The sequence below is a fragment of the Stomoxys calcitrans genome, chromosome 4, assembly GCF_963082655.1.
Source record: "Stomoxys calcitrans chromosome 4, idStoCalc2.1, whole genome shotgun sequence".
Taxonomy (NCBI): Eukaryota; Metazoa; Arthropoda; class Insecta; order Diptera; family Muscidae; genus Stomoxys; species Stomoxys calcitrans.
Genome location: NC_081555.1, coordinates 93,749,040 through 93,768,804, shown reverse-complemented (window position 1 = coordinate 93,768,804; position 19,765 = coordinate 93,749,040). Strand labels below are relative to the sequence as shown.

Here is a 19,765-nt window from a genome sequence, read left to right as displayed (position 1 = left end):
GGTCTTTTCCAGGATTTGGCACAGTGTAAATATCTGTTCATTGGTAGATTTATCAGGCCTAAAGCCACATTGAGAAGGTTCCAAATATCGGGTATACGTTCTTTTAGCCAGAATGCTCAGACAAGTTGATGCATACGCCTTATCAATGTCTCGTCTCCGGTCTTAAATAATTCAGTTGGCAATCCATCGACTTCTGCTGCCTTGTTGTTTTTCAGCCGGGTAACTGCTACGTGGACCATGTTCCGACTAGGTGGTACACATTCTATAACAACACCATGGACTGGTTCTGTGGTATCATCATCATCGTCATTATCGGATACCAGCAGCTGGGAAAAATATTCCTTGCATTCTAGCGCCTGAACATCTCCATTGTCTCACACTTACATTAATGTCTTTCCATTTCATTCTTCTTTCTGCGGAAAAGACGTTCTTCTTCCAATTTTTCTCACCTTACCTCTCCTTTGCCTGGCGTTTTGCTACTGATTGCAGGCTTGTTCTGAACTTTAATCAAATATACGTTTTTTACACTTTTTTTCTAAAGCAAGCTATTACAGAGTCACAAGCTGTGAAAAAATTTGTCAACGCCGACAATAAGAAAAATCCGCAATTACTTTTTGGGCAACCCAATACCTTTCATATACATCTGCCACTGCACCTTCTTGGTAGAAAGTTTTGATATTCCAGCGGCAGATACGCAAATTATGGTCCTTAAAACGTTTGCGGGGATAGTCAACATTGGGGGGATCCATTGGACATCTTCTCTTTTGTTTCTTCAAAGTAATATGTTCTTTTTTTTACCGACTAATGGGCCACTAATCCTACGTACAGGGGGAGAAAATCGAAAAAAAAAACTAGTAAAAAATATGCCGTGTGAGAACGGGTAGAGATATACCTTTGAAATTTGGAACGGTTAGAGCCGGTTTCAAGGCCCTAGGTTGGGCGGGCGCCTTTTGGCCTACGATTGGTGACCAAATCATCGTTTGTGGTCCAATTTCCAAAAATTTGCTGAATAGTTCGAAAATCCCGCTTGAGGTATAGAATATCTCCACTGGTTTTGGGATATTCGACTTTTAATATTTTTTTTTTGTGCAAGTTTGACTGAGACATGCTTGGTATTTTGCAATTTACGAAGCCATTTATGGTTCGATATTCATGTTCATGCATGATTTGGATTTGTGAAAAGAAAAAATGGAATAGAGATATCTTATTGGTGTAGATCGATTGGGATTATAAATGGGCAATATCGGTCCATGTTTTCATATAGCTGCCATATAAACTGAGATTTAGCATGAAGTGTTTTGTTTTGACTTCTAACGACTGCGCTTAGTATGGATAAAATCGGTTTATAACCTGATGTGGCTGTTCTTGAACCACTAGAAGGTGCAAATACCACCCGACTTGACTGAAATTTTGCAATGGCCTTTAACAGCCGTGGTAAATATGGTTGAACTAGCTTCACAACCCAAGATAGCTCCCATATAAACCGATCCGACGATTTGACTTGAGCCTCTAAATTATTATCGGAAATTTTGCACAATGACTTCTCTTTTGACTTCTAACAGATGTGTCAAGTGTGGCCTGAATCGGTATATAACTTGATATATGGGTTGCCCAAAAAGTAATTGCGGATTTTTTAAAAGAAAGTAAATGCATTTTTTAATAAAACTTAGAATGAACTTTAATCAAATATACTTTTTTTTTACACTTTTTTTCTAAAGCAAGCTAAAAGTAACAGCTGATAACTGACAGAAGAAAGAATGTAATTACAGAGTCACAAGCTGTGAAAAAATTTGTCAACGCCGACTATATGAAAAATCCGCAATTACTTTTTGGGCAACCCAATAGCTCCCATATAAACCGTTTTCCGTTTACACTTCGTAAGCCCCATAGAGGGCGTAATTCTCATACGATTTGGCTGAAATGACTTCTACTCCAACATCCAAATCAAGTATGGTCCGAAACAGATACCCAGGTTAAGAACTTGACTGGGCTAAGAATTTGACAAATGGCGCGGCTGAGCTTAGCACGCTTTTGCTTGTTTAGTTTTTGCCTGTAAATAGAAAACTATAAAGAACTTGTCAAATGCGATCCATACCGGTGGGTATATTCAGATTTGGTCCGGCCGAACTTAACGCTCAATAGTTACCTGCGGGTTTTTCATTGTGAATGTGAGTCATGTAGACATGACCATCCATAACTTTCATTTTTATGTTGGTCTTGGTACAAAAAACCCATGACTCACGCATTGCTATGTTATGCCTTATCTAAACAAAATAAGTAAAAGCGTGCTAAGTTCGGCCGGGCCGAATCTTGGGTACCCACCACCATGGATACCGCTAATAGTTTACACTTGTGAACACACTTTGAATTATTTTGTTACAATCATATCGGTTATTAATTGGGGGTTTTATGGTCCCAAGTAGTCATATCGGGGTATCAGTTTAAGGTAACGGATTTTGGGGATTCGGTGTGAGTATAGAAGGTTATAATTGTTCTTCACGTACCAAATCGGAAGAAAAAGTAGGCTTCTAGGGGCTCAAAAAGTCAAATCAGGGGATCAGTTTATATGGGGGCTATGCCAGTTTATAGACCGATGCGAATCATCATACTTCGCATGGATGTTTGAAATCAGAAGAGAAGTGGCAATATTTTAGCCAAATCGGTTGAAAATTGGGGCTTCAAGGGGCTCAAGAAGTCAAATGCGTAGATCGGTTTATATGGGGGCTACATCAAGTTAAAGACCGATTCGGATTACATTTGACCCGGATATTGAAAGTCATAACGCTAGTATTTGTTCCAAATTTCAGCCAAATAGGATAAAAATTGTGGTTCCTAAGGGCTCAAGAAGTCAAATCGGGGGATCGGCCTATATCAGTTTACATGCCGATTTCGATCACACTTGGCACGAATTTTGGAAGACATAGAGCGAATTTCACCCAAATCGTACGAAAATTAGGGCCTCTAGAAGCTCAAAAAGTCAAAACAGGGAATCAGTGTATATGGGGGCTATATTGAAGTCTGAACTGATATGGGCCAATTGCAATCTTCAATGACCAACATCAATAAGAAGTCCCTGGGCAAAATTTCATCTCTTTAGTGGTTTGCCCACTATTGTGTCTCCCACAAACGGACAGACAGACATGGCTAGATCAACTCAAGACTATAAACATTTGATGTGATCGCAAATCAATTTTCCGAGGTGTTACAAACGGAATGACTAGATTATTACACCCCTCCCAAATGACAAAAATTAATTATTCATTTCGTTAAGCTGTCTTCTTATTTGTATTGACATTTGGCAATAAGGATTAAATAGTAATTAAAATAAATGCCCTAATAGAATATGGGCCATGAGGATAACAAACTTCCTAAGATATTCTTGATGACATTTAAAAAGCGAGATTATTTATAAATGAGTAAACAAAGCAACGCTTCATTATTTAAGAACAAACGTATACGGGAAGACAGCTTATCGTGTGATCTCTTTAATATAGACTAGGGAAAGTGGTCAAAGAGGTCATACTCACTTAGTAATTTTCATCCATGTGATGCCACAGGAACAAGAGGAGGAAGATACCTTCTAGTTCCTACCGTTGAACCATTCAGATCGTTTTAAAAAGCCCAACAACTTGCTAATTTTCACCTCCGCTAAATCAGACATGCTCTCAAAGAAATGAGAACCTAAATTGGAACTCCTTCTGACGGTCAGTGCGGGACACACACACAGCAAATGTTCCATAGTCTCTTCTACCCCGAGGTCCTCACTGCTTGTAGAAGTCGTTACTTGCAACCTTCAGTGTATCAGCAAGTTTTCCCATCAAACAGTGAGTGACTTGTCATGACGGACACAATTTACTGTCGGTAAAAATGTTCACACTCGCGTTAGTACCACACCACTTCACGCATTCCATGAACGCCCGGATCTCCGCCTGCTGGACCGTATTATGGTCAGGCAGTCTAAAACAGATGTCAGTCCCTGGTTTTCAATGTACACCCCCAGGCCCACTCTGTCCTCTAGCTTTGATCCATCCGTGCAACATGGTCCTTCAGATGGCAGTACTAGGTTTCCCTCAATCCAAGACTGTGGCGATGGCAGCAGTGCCTCGCACTCGACTTCAAGGTTAATCTCAGGTATCCGATCGGAAATCTCTTCCCTTCCTTCCAGGTTTCCTATCGTCGCCTCGATTACACCGCGATGGTATGAGCTGCTCCCATACTCCCATCGCCTTAAGTCTCATAGCCGTAGTGGCTGCCTCACACTTAATTTGTATGTCAATGGGTCGGATATCCAGAATAGTCTCCAGTGCCCTAGTGGGCGTGGTACTTATCGCTCCGCCTATGCCAAGACAACATGTTCTCTGAACCTGTTGTATGGTCCTTATGTTGCACTTTTTCTCCTTAGCAGTCCACCAAACTACTGAGGCGTAAGTAAGTATCGGTCTAATCACGCTCCTGTAGAGCCAGTGGACTATCCTCGGATTCAGGCCCCATTTCGAGCCTACGGCCCTTTTAGATAGTGCCCAACATATGTGAGCCTTCTCAGTACGCTGCTGAATGTGACACTTCCAATTCTGTTTCCTGTCCAAGATCACACCTAAGTATTTGACCTTGTCAGATATCGAAATCGTCTTATTGAGGAAACGTGGTGCGTTAAATTCCGCCACCTTCGTCTTCCTCGTGAACGGGCATATTTCAGTCTTCTCTGGGTTAACACTGAGATCTTGCCCAGTCATATGCAAGGCCCTTTCGGCAATATTAGGATCTTTACCTATCCCAGTATTCCGTATTACCTATCTTTAAGTCATTGATGGGTCCGTCGTCGGGTTCCTGTTAGGCTGTGTTGGGTCTCTCGCCACTGCATTGCCTGATATTTTAGTATTATGATCATTGCTTCTCCTAGTCTTTCCAATATTGAGAGATGCCGTGGTTGTCTCGTTGTCGGCCCCCTGTTTGTTGGGCGGTGTTGAGTCACCTGCCACTGCACGGCCTGGTGTCGCAGAATGAAAATTTCTGCCTTTCCTAGTCTTCCCGATCTTGAAAAAGACAACTTTGCTCCCGTAGTGCGCCATGCCTTTAGTCTTAGCCAAACTTGTCACGGAGACTTCCCACTTCTCTGCGAACAAACCTTGATTTTGTTTGCCCAAGAATCTCAACATGCGTTCCGTCGCAAATTTACTACCCCATCCCTTGATGAAGACCAGGGATATCCACCTTTCTCACAAGGTCGAGCTTTGCACCCTCCTAGGGTGCGTGAATACCTCTGACGAGCTGTTTGACGGTATCAATACATTCCGCCGACGCAAAACGCAGCGTAAAGATGTCCCCTCTAAACCCCTCTAAACTCGCATCTTATCATTTGTATGGGTGGACCCTCTACAGAGTTCCACACATGTTAAAAAATCCGATCGTTAATCAGATCCTCCACTTGGGACCGATGATCTGGTTGAATCCTACCGGATGCACAGCCGATATTGATGAATGCATTAGTGAGCTCATCTCTGTTGTGCTTCCTTGCCACTCTGGCGTAAGAGGGCGGCTTCTTACCATTCCCAGCGACCATCTTCGTCCATGAAGACTCAGGGGCCGTGCGCGCTTCCTTCGTTCCTGTTCCAACTTTGTCCACCTCGGCAGGACACAGTCTGGAGTCTCCATTGCGGGATGGCTGGCTTGGTTTTCCCATAGTACTTGAAAGCGGGGAGCTCTTTTTCTTCTTCAGTATTTTAGCAGTGTTATGCTCTTCGGGAGATCTGATTCTTTTTCCAGATTCCGTAGAAGTGCTTGGAATGTCAGTTCTATCCCTTCCAGCATCCTGCACTTTTGCCCGATTACGCTTCCGGGACATATCCTCTGACTCCTTCGTGGTGCACCGGATCGCTTTCTCGGTCTGCTTGTGAGCTTAGCAAAGCCATCGCTCACTTCTGCTGCCATTCCGATGCCCTCATCCCTCGATTCGGCTGCGATGACTATTTCATTGACACAGTCGATGTCTGAATCCGAGTCAGAAACTCCACCTTTACTTAAAGGCTGGGAACGAACTGTGCATCTCTGGTTTATCCGTTTCTTCCTCATTTATTAGTCTGACGACTAGTTGTGTGCTTGAAGCATTACTCTCGACTACAGGTGCCAAGGCACCCACACCTATAGGAGGGGAGGACAACATGCTGCGGTCTGACGCCACCACCGCAGATGTTGAGTCTTTGGAGTCCATTTTTAGCCTACTCCAAAAGGCTTTCAAATTGTTTCGTAATAGGTATTACCTATTCCGAGATACGAATATATATTTATTTTTTCTTTGAGGAGCGAAATAAAAAACACGTCCGCTTCACTCAACGGCTACAAATAATAATTTTTGGTTGAAGGTATTAATGTTTTTTTTACTATTTTTCCAGGCAACTACAAACATCATATTTTTATATGGTAAGTCAAGCCTTATAGTTATAAATCAAAGTATTTTAAACCTTATCATACCTGTATCCCATACATCCATTGTTCTGTTGAAAATTAACTTTGATTATGCGGAAAGTCTGAAATAGAACAAGTAATAGTGTGTAGAGTTCCATCATTCCCGTCATCAAGTTCTTTAAATGATTTTTTCGAATAAGTAGCCAGGTGAAGGTGCCAAATATGCAGGTGTTAGTAGGGCACATCAATGCTATCTGGACCGTACTTGTCATGTGCTATGTATGGCGCAAATCGGTACATAACCTGATATAGCTGCCATATAAACTGATCTTAACCGAAACTTAAAGCTTCTGCACTTAACCAAAGTTGTTATTCAAAACAGCAAAATTGTTTGCTAAAACAGCAGATTTTGTTTGCTGAAAAAGGGAAAGCAGACATTAAAGCTGTTTCAGCAAACATTTCCGTCAGCTAAATCAGCAAACAAAACCTGCTGTATTAAGTACAAACATCTGCTGAAAAAAATGGTATGCTATTTTTTATGGTTGCCTGTTACTTGTTTTGATAACTTTAGGCATTTTTTTTGAATTTTTTTGAAGAGATGATTTTAATTTGTCGTATATTACAGAAAAGAAGCCGCCTGATACATCCATTGGTATACATTTCGAAATGTGGCGGAGCACGCTCGTAGTTTTGGAAAGTATACATTCAGTGGTGATTAAAAACATCCACTGAGACACACACACTTACTTTTGTATTGTATTTTCTCTTTTAACACCCCCTTCATAATAAAGAAGCAGTCATTTTCATCAAACAGCAGACTTTTCAGCTGTTGGTCTGCCACTCTGAAATTGCAGAACTATTGTCGTAATAGCAGAACTACTGCTACAATAGCAGCAAAATTAACTCCTAATATTCAGCAGACGGTGTTTGCTATTTTCAGCAAACTTTTTTCTGTGAGTGTTGGAACCGAACACGGATAATCGAGAGACCGGTTTATATGGGAGCTATATCAGTTTATAGACTGATATGGATCGTAAGTTATAACAGAACACTACATGCAAAATTTCAGCCAAATTGCACAAAAAAATGTGGCTTGTAACGTCTCAAGAAATCAAATCGGGAGATCGGTTTATAGGGGAGCTATATCGGGTTAGAAACCGATTTGGACTATACTAGGCACAATTATTGGAAGTCATAACAGAACACTATCTGCAAAATTTCAGCCATATCAAGCAAAAATTGCGGCTTCCAGGGGCGTAAGAAGTCAAATCGGGCTATATCTAAATCTGAACCGATATGGCCTATTTGCAATCCCCAACGATCTACATCAATATTAAGTATCTGTGCAAAAATTCAAGCGGCTAGCTTTACGCGTTCGACCGCTATCGTGATTTCAACAGAGGGACGGACGGACGGACATGGCTAGATCGACTCAGAACGTCGAAACGATCAAGAATATATATACAATACTTTATGGGGTCTAAGACGAATATTTCGAGGTGTTACAAACGGAATGACTAGATTAGTAAACCCCCATCCTATGTTGGTGCGTAAAAAAACTAACCTCGAAAAAGAAAACCTATGTCAGAAATTCCGTGTTACTTACAAAAACCCTAATTGTTTTCCATACCACACCCCTCCGTATAACAACTAACCTCGAAAAAGAAAACCTATGTCAGGAATTCCGTGCTATTTACAAAATCCCTAATTGTTTTTCATACCACACTCCTAAATTGATTTATGTACTGTTTCCCACCTAAGCTCCGGTGTCTTTTAGCCGGGAAAAACTGGGCAATGACATGGGAAATAATCCACCGCTTCATCAACCTCCCCACAAAACCTACTTCTAACTTCCTTTCATTAGTAGCCTCGCCTTCTAATGATCCGGATTTCCTCATAGGATTTTCGTCGTCCTACTAACCGTTTCCCTGTTCCACAGTGCTAAATGTGCCTTCGTCGATCCAAATGGCTTCGGGTTTACCAAGTTTGTTGATGGCAGTCCTCTGGCCTACACTGCCAAATCGTCTGCTTTCTCATTCCCCTTTACTTCGCTATGACCCGGCAACCAAACAATGTGGATGGTGTCATCCTCAGAGAAGGCGTTAATCTCCTTCTTACACTCCAAGACTTTTCGTGATCTAACTATCCTGGTTGTTATTGCCTTAACGACCATTTTATTCTCCGTAAAGATGTCCACTCTCGACGTTCTCGCATAAACACCACACGCATTCCGCATTCGCTCGGATCTCCGCCTGCAGAACCGTATTATGGTCAGGCAGTTGAAAACAGTTCTTAATCCCTGAATTCTCAATGTTGACTCCCAGGCCCACTGTACCCTCTATCAGAATAAAATTTCGTTCAGGTTCCGTCATCTCTATCAATGGTTGCAAGAGTCTTCGCCTCCTTAGAGAACAATCGGCGGAGCCTAGAGGACAAATTCACTGTCTCTATTGACTTGCAAAAACAGACCCATGTGCCGCTCTGGAACGATTTCACCTCGCTCTTGTACTCGCTTCCTTCGCAGGCCCCAGTTTATCTTATATATAGGTTTGTAGGTTTATTTGTTTGTTTGTATGTTTGTGTGTTCCTTATAGACTCAGAAACGGCTGAACCGATTTTCTTGAAATTTTCACAGATGGTGCATAATGATCCAGTGGTGAAAATAGGGTACTACATTTTTCGATATCTAAAGGGGGGCCGAAACTCCCCCTTACCCTAATTTTCAGAACCTCCAGATCGCGGAGATGGGTGATGCGATTTAAGCGAAATTTTGTGTGCTCACATATAGTGCCCTAAAAATAAAAATTTGGTATCCAAATTTCGGATGGGGTACCTAGGGGGGGCGCTCCACCCTAAAACTACCAAACATATATATAGACCAATCACGACAATATGGGACTTAAATGAAAGGTATTTAGGATAAGAAAACGTATCTGATATCCAATTGTCGAACCAAGTGCTAGGGAGACCATCCCAACCCCCAAAACACCCCTAAATCGGACAGATTTACCGACCATGGGAATATGGGACTCAAATGAAAGGTATTTGTAAGTAGAATACGAAAAGTGTCAATGGGGCTACCCCAAGCCCACAACACCACCCAAATAGTAAGTATTTGCTGACTTTTGCAATATGAAGCTCAAATAAGAGGATTTTTAGAGTGGAACACGAAACCGATATATATTTTCATGTTTACCGAGTATGGAAATATGGGGCTCAAATTAAAGGTATTTGGGAGTAGACCACGTATCTGATATCAACATCAGGGACCAACTATCTAGGGGACGTCCCACCACCATAACAACCCCCAAATAGGCCGTAGTTGCTCACCAAGACAATTTGGGTCGTAAAGAGGGTGGAACTAAATATTCATAGTTTTTAGGGCCAATACCCCAAACCGGACATATTTGCTGACTTTTGCAATAAGGGGTTTAAATGAGATTTGAAAACGAATTTGATATCCAATTTTGAAGCCATTGGCAATATGGGGTTCAAATTAATGATATATAGATATATGAGAATAGAGCACATTGCTGATACATTTTCCGGGCTTAGTGTTTGGGCGACCACCCCAATCCCCTAAACACCCCTAAATCGGCCATATTTACCGACCATTTCAATGTGGAGATTAAATGAAAGGTTTTGGGGGTTAGAGCAAGAATTGATACCCATGTTCCGGACCAATTTTCTGGGGGTCAACCCCTTTTCCAAAATACCCCACAAGCAGCAATTTTTTAGTGACCATCGCAAAATGGGGCTCAAATAAAGATATTTGGGAGTAGAATACGAATTTGATATCCAAATGTAGGACCATTTATTTAGGGCATCACCCCTTCTCCAAAACACCCTACAAAGGGTAAAAATTTTTCGACCATGCCAATATGTAGTATTTAAGATTAGAAAATGAATTTGATAAGCTATTTTGGGCCATGTGTTTGGGGCACCCCTCATCGTGTAAACTCCCCTAAACCAATGGCAATATGGGGTTTAAATAAATGGTTTCTGAAAGAAGAGCATGATGCTGATATTTTTTCAGGGCCAAGTGCCTGGGGGGACCACCTCACCCCCGAAAACACCACTAAATCAGATATCATGAGAGCAGCGGGCTGAAATAAATTATTTGAAGAATGGAGTACACCTTACATCCAAACTAAAATTCGTATACCAATAAAGATCATATGGGATTCGGACAAAGGCACTTATATTGTTAAACAATTAGTCAAGCGATATACTACATTCGTAGCATGGTATTTCACTAAAAGCTCTTTAATTGTCGAAAATAAATATTCCAAGGAAACTTTTGTTCCATATAAAGTAAAAGAAGGCGCAGCGGAGCGGGCCCGGGTCAGCTAGTCTTATTATAAAACTACCAATTGAATGCGCATAGTCCAAAAAATTCAATTCCAATTTTTCTACCGAAACACTAGCTTGAAAATTATTTAAACTATCTGCCAAATCACTTTATCAATGATTATTTTTGTAGCGTCTGAAAAAATAATGAAGGATTAAACAATTTAACATATTCGACAATCATAGTATGTCTAACTGTCAGCAAAAAATTTCCAAATATTTATACCATTATAATTGCTAATATCATTGTAGCCATTATTGATAAGTACGTAATGTCCGTGATGTCGTATTGCACCCATAGAAATGACTCATTTTGCAAGGTTTGGGAAAATAGTCTGGAATCTAAATATGTACCTATGAATCACAACAAACTATCTTTTATGGTTTCTGGTGTGCCTATATCGTCGCTGTTAACTATTTGTTATTCTCCAAAAATTGTTTATATACTGAATAATGCTTTTTACAGCAATACAATGTAATTCAATGATGAATGTTTCCGATTTATATTTTAGCTCACCAAGCATTTTACACGATTATGATTTATCACTCTGTGTCATTAATGAATACCACGAAATGAGAAAGTAATAAAATGCATAGTAACCTACTGCGTAATAAGGGGCTAATATTTTTTTCAAGAATCTTAACCAGGCTTATCTTTACACCTATAGTTTTTATACCCACCACCATAGGATGGGGTGTATATTCACTTTGTTATTCCTATATTATTGTCCATGAACATTCCATTAAGGCAAACTTCTCACATATCAATGTCCGATTCAAGTTTAAGCTCAATGATAAGGGACTTCCTTTGTATAGTAGAGTCCGAACGGAGTAACGAAGTGCAATACCTCTTTGGGGAGAAATTTTTACATGGCATAGTACCTCACAAATGTCGCCAGCTTTAGGAGGGGAAAACCACCGCTGAAATATTTATACCCTTCACAATAGGATGGAGATATACTAAGTTAGCCATTCCGTTTGTAACACCTCGAAGTATTCGTCTAAAACCCCATAAAAAATATAAATTCTTGATCGTCATGACATTTTAATCGATCTAGCTTTGACCATCCGTCTGTCTGTCAAACTTTTGAAGGAGCAAAGCTAGGCGCTTAAAATTTTGCACAAATACTTCTTATTAGTGTATGTCGGTTGGGATTGTAAGTGGGCCATATCGGTTAATGTTTTGATATAGCTGCCATATAAACCAATCTTGGGTCTTGACTTCTTGAGCTTCTAGGGGGCCCAATTCGTATCCGATTTGGCCGAAATTTTGCACATGGTGTTTTGATATCACTTCCAACAACTCTGCTAAGTGTGGTTTAACTCGGTTCATAAGCTAATTTAGCTGCCTTATAAACCGATCTCTTGATTAGACTTCTTGAGCTTCTAGAAGGCTCAATTCTTATCCAATTTGGTTAAAATTTTGTATATGTCGTTTTGGTATGACTTCCAACAACTGTGCCAAGAATGATCTAAATCGGTTTATAGCCTAATATAGCTGACATATAAACCGATCTCCCAATTTGACTTTCTGAGTCTTTTGAGGATGCAGTTATTACTCATTTCGAGGTGATATTTTTCTATGACTAGTACGGCATGATAAGTACGATACATATCGTTCAATAACTTGATATAGCTCATATATATTTGAAAAACAAGTAAAAAGGCGTTAAGTCGGCCGGGCCGAACTTTGGATACCCACCACCTCGGGTATATACCCACCACCTCGGGTTCCATAGCAGAAATATGTGGAGGGGCTTAACTTAACTCTTTGTCCCAAATGTCGGCAACATCGGACAATAAATGCGCTTTTTATTACCCCAAAACCTAAATCCGAGAGATCGGTCTATATGGCAGCTATATCCAAATCTGGACCGGTAAGTGCGATAACGCAAAAGTATGTCAAGGGGCTTAACTTAACTCACTGTTCCAAATTTCGGTGACATCGGACAATAAATGCGTGTTTTATGGGCCTGAGACCAAAAATCGGAGGATCGGTCTATATGGCAGCTATATCCAAATCTGGACCGATCTGAGCCAAATTGACGGAGGACGTTGGAGGGCCTAAGACAACGTACAGTCCCAAATTTCAGCAAAATCGGATAATAAATGTAGCTTTTTTGGGCCTATGACCTTAAATCGGAGGATCGGTCTATATGGCAGCTATATCCAAATGTGAACCGATCTGTGCCAAATTGACGAAGGACGTTGAAGGGCCAAACACAACTCACTATCTCAAATTATAGCAAAATCGTATAATAAATGTGGCTTTTATGGGCCTAAGACCCTATATTTGAGGATCGGTCTATATGGCAGCTATATCAAAATCTGAACCGATCTGGGCCATATTACCGGAGGATGTCGAAGGGCCTAAGACAACTCACTGTCCGAAATTTCAGCAAAATCGGATAATAAATGTGGCTTTTATTGGCCTAAGACCCTAAATCGGAGGATCGGTCTATATGGCAGCTATATCCAAATCTAGACCAATCTGAGTTATATTAGCCTTTAAAAATAAAGATATTGAGCTGAAACTTTGCACAGATTCTTTTTTTGTCCATAAGCAGGTTAAGTTCGAAGATGGGCTATATCGGACTATATCTTAATATAGCCCCCGTATAGACCGATCCGCCGATTTAAGGTCTTAGACCAATAAAAACCACATTTATTATCCGATTTTGCTAAAATTTGGGATAGTGAGTTGTAGTAGGCCCTTCGACATCATTCGTCAATTTGGCCCAGATCAGTCCAGATTTGGATATAGCTGCCATCTGGACCGATCCTCCGATTTAGGGACTTATACCCATAAAAGCCACATTTATTATCCGATTTTGCTGAAATTTCGGACAGTGAGTTGTGTTAGGCCCTTCGACATTTTTCGTCAATTTGGTTCAGATCGGTCAAGATTTGGATATAGTTGCCATATAGACCGATCCTCCTATTTAGGGTCTTAGGCCAATAAAAGGGACATTGATTGTCCGATTTTGCTGAAATTTAGGACAGTGAGTTAAGTTAAACCTCTTGATATACTTCTGCATTATGGCACAGATCGAACCATATTTGGATATAGCTGCCCTATAAACCGACCGCCCGATCTCCCGATGCAGGGTATTAAAGCCATAAAACATCCATTTATTACCCGATTTCGATGAAAATTGGCACAGTGAGTACTGGTAGAGCCCTATCCAGATCAATCTCCCGATATAGAGTATTGAACCCACAAAAGGAGCATTTTTCATTCGATTTTGATGAAATTTACAATAGTGAGCTTTGGTACCCCTTTACACCTATATTTGGATTTGGGCGACATTCAACAAAAAGGTAAAGAGGTCTTTCAAAACTCACTGTTTCAAATTTCATCAAAATCGAATGAAAAATGCTCCTTTTATGGTCCAATACTCTATATCGGGAGATCGGTCTGTAAGGCAGCTATATTAAATATGGTTCGATGTGAACGTTATTCAAACAAGTAAAAGCGTGCTAAGTTCGTAGGGGCCGAGTCTTTGGAACCCACCACCATGGATTCTTTTTTTTTATTTTATACAAAATAAATTAAGTTGAATGGCATTATTTTATTGGTATGTAACCAAACTTCTTTCAAACCAGCAAAAATTAAAACTTCTAGCAACCGAACAAGGATTATCGAAAAACTGGTTTACACGGGAGCAATATCAGGATATAGATTGATTTGAAACGTATTTGGTACAGTTGTTGGAAGTCATAACGGGACACCACATGCAAAATTGCAGCCAAATTAAATCGGGGAATCGGTTTATATGGGAGCTATATCAGGTTATAGACTGATTTGAACTATACATGGCACAGTTATTGGAAGTCATAACAGAACACTATATGCAAAATTTCAGCAAAATCAGACAAAAATATGGCTTCCAGGGGCTCAAGAAGTCAAATCGGGAGATCGGGTTTTTATGAGAGCTATATCAGGTTACAGACCGATTTGGATCGTACTTGGCACAGTTGTTGGAAGTCTGAAAAATATTAGCCAAATCGGACAAAAATTGTGGCTTCCAGGCGCTCAAGAAGTCAAATCGGGAGATCGGTTTATGTGGGAGCTATATCAGGTTATAGACCGATTTGAACTATACTTGGTACAGTTATTTTACAGTCATAACAGAACACTATGTGAAAAATTTTAGCCAAATCGGAAACAAATTGTGGGCTCCATAAATCAAAAATGGAGATCGGTTTATATGGAGCTATATCAGGTTATGGGCCTTTTTGGACCGTACTCGGTACAGTTGTTGGAAATCTTAACAGAACACTACATGCCGAATTTCAGCAAAATCGGCGGCAAAAAATGGCGGCTTTCAGGGGCTCAAGAAGTCAAATCGGGGGTTCAGTTTATATGGGAGCTATATCTAAATCTAAACCGATATGGCCCATTTGCAATCTCCAACGACTTTTTACGTGACCTTTTTTTAATTTTTATATGGAATAAACGTTTTTTAGTCATGAATAGTTAAAAGTTGATTCATTCGTGCAACAGGAAATATTTTTTTAAGAAAAAAGTCATCACCCTAATACACATATTTACTTTATGGAGTCAGAGACATATTTTTCAATGTGTTACATACGGAATGACGAAGTTAATATAACCCCATCCTATGGTTGAGCCTCTCAATAAATGTGCATAAAAACAAATACGATTTGGATGATGTTTAAAAATGCTTTGATTTATAACAAGACGCTTAGTTAATATGCGGCGGATTATTATGCTTTTGGTGATAACAACACTTATCATCCGTTTACTTTGTCAAGATTGTCTCCAACAAGAGGCGATAAGCAGCAGGTGTTAAGCCGTGGTAACATTAACATCAATGCCTTCGATAGCTCAGTTGGTAGAGCGGTGGACTGTAGAAAATATTGGAAAAACGTATAGAAATCCATAGGTCGCTGGTTCAAATCCGGCTCGAAGGAGTTTTTTTGGTATTATTATTTTTTTTAAATTTCTGTTTGAAGAAATAAAGGAATTTTAGGCAGCAATACAATGCAGTTTATAACGGATATAAGCACATCGTGTATAAGAAAAAACCTTTTCAAGTTTTCTTAGATCCTTCATTGTAGAACATTTTTAAAGCACCGAAGCTTAAAATTCCACTTGGAAAAAATGATGCGAAATCGGTAAAAATGGTTTGAAAACAACTTCATAGAAAAACAAAAAAATACATATGCAGACCTAATAAAGTGTGTTGTCATGTGGATATTCGTAGAGCAGTGATTGAACTTTTACACATTTGCACATTATTTCGAACCCTGCGGGCTTATGATGTGTACGTAGAAATATGAACACAACTTATATAAGAACAAGTAAAAAGGCGTTAGGTTCGACCGGGGCGAACTTTGGATACCCACTTTTCATCAAAATCCGGTGAAAATTGCATACCTTATGTCCCATAGCAGTTATATCGAAATATGATCCGATTTGGACTAAATACTAATAAGTACAAGTCATTCTTCAATTGTGTATAACAAAATATTGATCTTTTTAGTAGCTATATCTACAAATAAACCGATCTAAACCATATACAACATGGATGTCGAAAAGCCTAACATAAGTCAATGTATCAAATTTCATTTAAATCGGATTATAAACAATATAAACGATCTGAGTGAAATTGTAGAAGAATGTCAAAGGGCCTAACACAACTCACTGTCCCAAATTGCGGCGACATCGGACAATAAATACGTTTTTTATGGCTCCAAAACCTAAAACCGAGAGATCGGTCTATATGGCAGCTGTATTCAAATCTAGACCGATCTGTCCCATAATGCAGAAGTATGTAAAGGGGCTTAACCTAACTCACTGTCCCAAATTTCGGCGACATCGGACAATAAACGCACCTTTTATGGGCCTAAGACCCTAAATCGGAGGATCGGTCTATATGACAGCTATATCCAAATCTAAACCGATCTGAGCCAAATTGACGAAGGATGTCGAAGGGCCTAACACATCTCACTGTCCCAAATTTTAGCAAAGTCTGATAATAAATGTGGCTTTTATGGGCCTAAGACCCTAAATCGGAGCAACGGTCTATATGACAGCTATATCCAAATCTAAACCGATCTGAGCCAAATTGACGAAGGATGTCGAAGGGCCTAACACATCTCACTGTCCCAAATTTTAGCAAAATCGGATAATAAATGTGGCTTTTATGGGCCTAAGACCCTAAATCGGAGCAACGGTCTATATGGCAGCTATATCCAAATCTGGACCGATCTGAGCCAAATTTACGAAGGATATCGAAGGGCCTAACACATCTCACTGTACCAAATTTTAGCAAAATCGGATAATAAATGTGGCTTTTATGGGCCCAAGACCCTAAATCGGAGGATCGGTCTATATGGCAGCTATATCCAAATCTGAACCGATTTGTGCTAAATTGACCAAGGATGTCAAAAGGCCAAACAAAACTCACTGTCAAAAATTTCAGCAAAATCGGATAATAAATGTGGTTTTTATTGGCCTAAGACCCTAAATCGGTGGATCGGTATATATGGGGGTTATATCAAGTATAGTCCGATATAGCCCATCTTCGAACTTAACCTGCTTATGGACAAAAAAAGAATCTGTGCAAAGTTTCAGCTCAATATCTCTATTTTTGAAGACTGTAGAGCGATTTCAACAGACAGACGGACGGACATGTCTAGATCGTCTTAGATTTTTAAGAAGATCACGAATATATATACTTTATAGGGTCGGAAATGGATATTTCGATGTATTACAAACGGAATGACAAAATGAATATACCTCTATCCTTAAGTGGTGTGTATAAAAAAATTCTTATACCTGATTGTGTTTGTATAACAAACTAATTTTTTGTATGCATTAATATAAGAAAAAAGTTGGAATTTTTTGGATTTTCTTATATCCGTTGTCCACTGTAAAAAGATTTACCAAGAAGTAAAATCGCGTTAAGTTCGGCCGGGTCGAAGCTTAAATGCCCTCGCATTTGACACAGTCTTTGAATGTCTTTTTTCAAATATATAGGAGATATATCTACATGTAGTCTACCTGTATCTGCAGATACATGTAGACTATTAAAATCATAAAAAATACCACGTTTAAAATTTCAGCTTAATAGTTGCGCCGACTAGAGGCTCAAAACGGCACATTGAGCAGTCGGTTTATATGGGAGCTATGTTGCTGGACAGGAAATTGAACTTTAAATCCAACTTTTTGGAAAGGGCAAGAAAGGCAACTCTTGCCATATACACCTGCAAGAGAGCCATTGGCAAAAGTTGGTTTTTAGACCACGCATCATGCATTGGGTATATACGGTAGTTGCCAGATCTATAATGGTATATGGTGTTGCGGTCTGGTGGACGGCGCTTCAAAAGTCCACCTACGGTGCATCACAGTCGCACTGAGGACGTCAACATATGATGTATTGAATGCTCTTGGACATTGTGGCCAGACAAATTGCTGCGACCACTGCCGTGAGGCTAAGGGAACTTTCTCTTTGGTCATGTGGCGGCTACAGACACTGTGTTATTCTTGATACAATGCCCGATGTTCCAGGCAGTGTGGATTACACCCTACCTGAGCCGCTTTTTCATAAAAATTACTGTACCACTATTCCTGATAGAACCGATTGGAACTACGATATCCCTGGTAACAGAAGGTACATAGACTCCTATACGGATGATTCTAAACTAGACTACCAGGTGGGCTTTGGGGTGTACTCTAAAGACCTAGAACTGTTCATATCGAAAAGGTTACCCGACCACTGTAGTGTGTATTAAGCGGAGATTCTTGAAATTAAGGCAGTGGTGGTGTCATGGCCAAGATATAATGTCATAACCACGATTGGGATAAATATCATTTCAGGCAGTCATTGCATCTCTGGATCACGTATTTTGGAACACAAAAACCGCTCTCGACTGTTGCAGATCTCTAAACAGATGGCTGAAAAGTTCAAAATTCACCTGTACTGGGTGCTAGGTTACAGAGATAGCACAGGGAACTGTAAAGCGGACGAGCTTGTAAGACTAGGAACTACCCTTCACGTTCCATGGATACTGGAATCTGTGGGTATGCCTCTAGCTACATGTGAGCTAAGTTTTCAGGACCAGGCCCGAAGGACAACGAATGATAGATGGTCACAAAGAGGGGGTTGTGAACATTCCAAAACTATGTGGCCTTATCTAGACTTGAAGAGGTCTACTGCTTTGCTCTCATTGGCTAGAACAGATGTCTCAGTCATTGTGTCCGTCATGACAGGTCACTGTCTAGTCGGAAAACATGCTGACAGACTGAAGGTTGCCAGCAACGACTTTTGCAGAGGACATCGAGGGAGAAGAGACTTTAGAACACCTTCTGTGTGTGAGTCCCGCACTTGCAGTCAGAAAGAGTTCCACTTTAGATTCTCATTTCTTTGAGATCCTGTCTGATTTAGCGGATGTGAACATGCGCAAGTTATTGGGCTTTTTAAAGCGATCTGGATGGTTCAACGGTCGGAACTAGAAGGCATTTTCCTTCTTCTGTTCGTGTGGTTTCACAATGGACGAAAACGTCTAAGTGAGTCTGATGGCAGAGTGCCACTTAAACCTAACCTAACCTAAAGATCCCTAGGTTAAACGACAACATCTATCGTATGTTTCCTATTTCTATTTTTATACCCACCATCGTAGGATAGGGGTATATTCATTTAGTCATTCCGTTTGCAACACATCGAAATATCAGTTTCCGAACCTACAAAGTATATATATTTCGGATCGTCGTAAAATTCTAAGACGATTTGACGATGTCCGTGTGTCTGTCCGTCTATCCGTTTGTCCGACCGTCTGTTGTAATCATTCTAGAGCCTTTAAAAATTGAAATATTGAGCTGAAATTTGGCACAGATACGTCTTTTTGATGCACGCTGGTTAAGTTCTTGAACGGGCGAAATCGGATCATATTTGGATATAGCTGCTATATAGACCGATTTTTCGATAACGGGTCTAATGCCCATAAATGCTTTTTTTTCATCCGATTTTGCTGAAATTTGAAA

At 40.1% G+C, this 19,765-nt stretch overlaps 1 protein-coding gene and 1 non-coding gene across 4 annotated transcripts in view; both read left to right on the top strand.

The window, feature by feature from the left end:
• The window catches only part of LOC106085149 (phospholipid-transporting ATPase ABCA3), a 119,464-nt gene that overhangs the window by 23,661 nt on the left and 76,038 nt on the right, over positions 1-19,765 (top strand). For all 3 annotated transcript variants that reach the window (XM_059366359.1, XM_059366360.1, XM_059366362.1), the window contains one exon: positions 6,390-6,417. The gene's annotated coding sequence lies outside the window, so the exon portion shown is untranslated. The remainder of the gene's footprint in view (positions 1-6,389; positions 6,418-19,765) is intronic.
• Trnay-gua (transfer RNA tyrosine (anticodon GUA)) lies at positions 15,594-15,690 on the top strand. The gene is made up of 2 exons: positions 15,594-15,630; positions 15,655-15,690. It is a non-coding gene; the product is annotated as a tRNA-Tyr (tRNA).